Source organism: Orcinus orca, chromosome 13 (genome assembly GCF_937001465.1).
Source record: "Orcinus orca chromosome 13, mOrcOrc1.1, whole genome shotgun sequence".
In the NCBI taxonomy this organism is placed as follows: domain Eukaryota; kingdom Metazoa; phylum Chordata; class Mammalia; order Artiodactyla; family Delphinidae; genus Orcinus; species Orcinus orca.
The window spans coordinates 20297952-20300979 of NC_064571.1; the positions used below are offsets into that span (position 1 = coordinate 20297952).

The 3028-nt window shown below is 46.1% G+C and overlaps 1 long non-coding RNA gene across 1 annotated transcript; it reads right to left on the reverse strand.

The window, feature by feature from the left end:
- Positions 1 to 1402: 1402 nt before the first annotated feature.
- LOC125960830 (uncharacterized) lies at positions 1403 to 1690 on the reverse strand. Its single transcript, XR_007470896.1, has 2 exons — positions 1502 to 1690; positions 1403 to 1461 (listed from the first exon to the last, which is right to left on the reverse strand). It is a non-coding gene; the product is annotated as an uncharacterized LOC125960830 (long non-coding RNA).
- Positions 1691 to 3028: the final 1338 nt, after the last annotated feature.

Below are 3028 nucleotides of genomic sequence, written 5' to 3' on the forward strand. Positions count from 1 at the left end.
AAGTGAAACAAGGGGGTGGAGGGGAAGACGGCGGAAGAGTAAGATGTGGAGATCACCTTCCTCACCACAGATACACCAGAAATACATCTACACGTGGAGCAGCTCCTACAGAACACCTACTAAATGCTGGCAGAAGACCTCAGACCTCCCAAAAGGCAAGAAACTCCCCACGTACCTGGGTAGGGCAAAAGAAGAAAAGAAAAAACAGAGACAAAGAATACGGACGGGACCTGCACCAGTGGGAGGGAGCTGTGAAGGAGGAAAAGTTTCCACACACTAGGAAGCCCCTTCGCGGGCAGAGACTACGGGAGGCGGAGGGGGGAGATTCGGAGCCGGGGAGGAGTGCACAGCAACAGGGGTGCGGAGGGCAAAGCGGGGAGATTCCCGCACAGAGGATCGGTACCGACCGGCACTCACCAGCCCGAGAGGCAAGAGACTTTTAATTCCCTCTTTGTTTCATGGTGCGCGAGGAGAGGGGTTTAAGAGCGCTGCTTAAAGGAACTCCAGAGACGGGCATGAGCCGCGGCTAAAAGTGTGAACCCCAGAGACGGGCGCGAGCCGCGGCTAAAAGCGCGGACTCCAGAGACGGGCGGGAGACACTAAGGCTGCTGCTGCCGCCACCAAGGGCCCTGTGTGCGAGCACAGGTCACTATCCACACCCCTCTTCCGCGGAGCCTGTGCAGCCCGCCACTGCCAGGTTCCCGGGATCCAGGGACAACTTCCCCAGGAGAACGCACGGCGGGCCTCAGGCTGGTGCAACGTCATGCTGGCCTCTGCCGCCGCAGGCCCGCCCTGCACGCCGTGCCCCTCCCTCCCCCTGGCCTGAGTGTGCCAGAGCCTCCGAATCAGCGGCTCCTTTAACCCTGTCCTGTCTGAGCAAAAAACAGACGCCCTCCAGCCACCTACCCACAGAGGCGGGACCAAATCCAAACCTGAGCCCCTGTGAACTGGGAGAACAAAGAAGAGAAAGGGAAATCTCTCCCAGCAGCCTCAGAAGCAGCGGATTAAAGCTCCACAATCAACTTGATGTACCCTGCATCTGTGGAATACATGAATAGACAACAAGTCATCCCAAATTGAAGAGGTGGACTTTGAGAGCAAGATTTATGACTTTTTCCCCTTTTCCGCTTTTTGTGAGTGTGTATGTGTATGCTTCTGTGTGAGATTTAGTCCGTATAGCTTTGCTTCCACCATTTGTCCTAAGGTTCTATCCGTCCCTTTTTTTTTTGCTAAATAATTATTTTTTAATTTAATAACTTTATTGTACTTTATTTTATTTTAATGTATCTTCTTTCTTTTTTCCTTCCTTCCCTCCTTCCTTCCTTCCTCCCTCCCTCCCTCCTTTCTTTCCTTCTTTTCTTCTTTCTTTCTTTCTTCCTTCCCTCCTTCCTTCCTTCCTTCCTTTCTTTCTTTCTTTCTTTCTTTCTTTCTTTCTTTCTTTCTTTCTTTCTTTCTTTCTTTCTTTCTTTCTTTCTTTCTTTCTTTCTTTCTTTCTTCCTACTTCTACTAATTCTTTCTCTCTACTTTTTCTCCCTTTTATTCTGAGCCATGTGGATGAAAGGCTCTTGGTGCTCCAGCCAGGAGGCAGTGCTGTGCCTCTGAGGTGTCAGAGCCAACTTCAGGACACTGGTCCACAGGAGACCTCCCAGCTCCACATAATATCAAATGGCGAAAATCTCCCAGAGATCTCCATCTAAACACCAGCACCCAGCTTAACTCAATGGCCAGCAAGCTACAGTGCTGGACAACCTATGCCAAACAACTAGCAAATCAGGAACACAACCCCACCCATTAGCAGAGAGGCTGCCTAAAATCATAATAAGTCCACAGACACCCCAAAACACATCACCAGATGTGGACCTGCCCACTAGAGAGACAAGATCCAGCCTCATCCACCAGAACACAGGCACTAGTCCCCTCCACCAGGAAGCCTACACAACCCACTGAAACAACCTTAGCCACTGGAGACAGACATCAAAAACAACGGGAACTATGAACCTGCAGCCTGCAAAAGGAGACCCCAAACACAGTAAGATAAGCAAAATGAGAAGACAGAAAAACACACAGCAGATGAAGGAGCAAGATAAAAATGCACCAGACCTAACAAATGTAGAGGAAATATGCAGTCTACCTGAAAAAGAATTCAGAATAATGATAGTAAAGATGATCCAAAATCTTGGAAATAGAATGGACAAAATGCAGGAAACATTTAACAAGGACCTAGAAGAACTAAAGATGAACCAAACAATGATGAACAACACAATACATGAAATGAAAAATACTCTAGATGGGATCAATAGCAGAATAACTGAGGCAGAAGAACGGATAAGTGACCTGGAAGATAAAATAATGGAAATAACTACTGCAGAGAAGAATAAAGAAAAAAGAATGAAAAGAACTGAGAACAGTCTCAGAGACTGCGGGGACAACATTAAACACACCAACATTCGAATTATAGGGGTTCCAGAAGAAGAAGAGAAAAAGAAAGGGACTGAGAAAATATTTGAAGAGATTATAGTTGAAAACTTCCCTAATATGGGAAAGGAAATAGTTAATCAAGTCCAGGAAGCACAGAGAGTCCCATACAGGATAAATCCAAGGAGAAATACGCCAAGACACATATTAATCAAACTGTCAAAAATTAAATACAAAGAAAGCATATTAAAAGCAGCAAGGGAAAAACAACAAATAACACACAAGGGAATCCCCATAAGGTTAGCAGCTGATATCTCAGCAGAAACTCTGCAAGCCAGAAGGGAGTGGCAGGACATACTGAAAGTGATGAAGGAGGAAAACCTGCAACCAAGATTACTCTACCCAGCAAGGATCTCATTCAGATTTGATGGAGAAATTAAAACCTTTACAGACAAGCAAAAGCTGAGAGAGTTCAGCACCACCAAACCAGCTTTACAACAAATGCTAAAGGGACTTCTCTAGGCAAAAAACACAAGAGAAGGAAAATACCTATAATAACGAACACAAAACAATTTAGAAAATGGGAATAGGAACATACAGATCGATATTTACC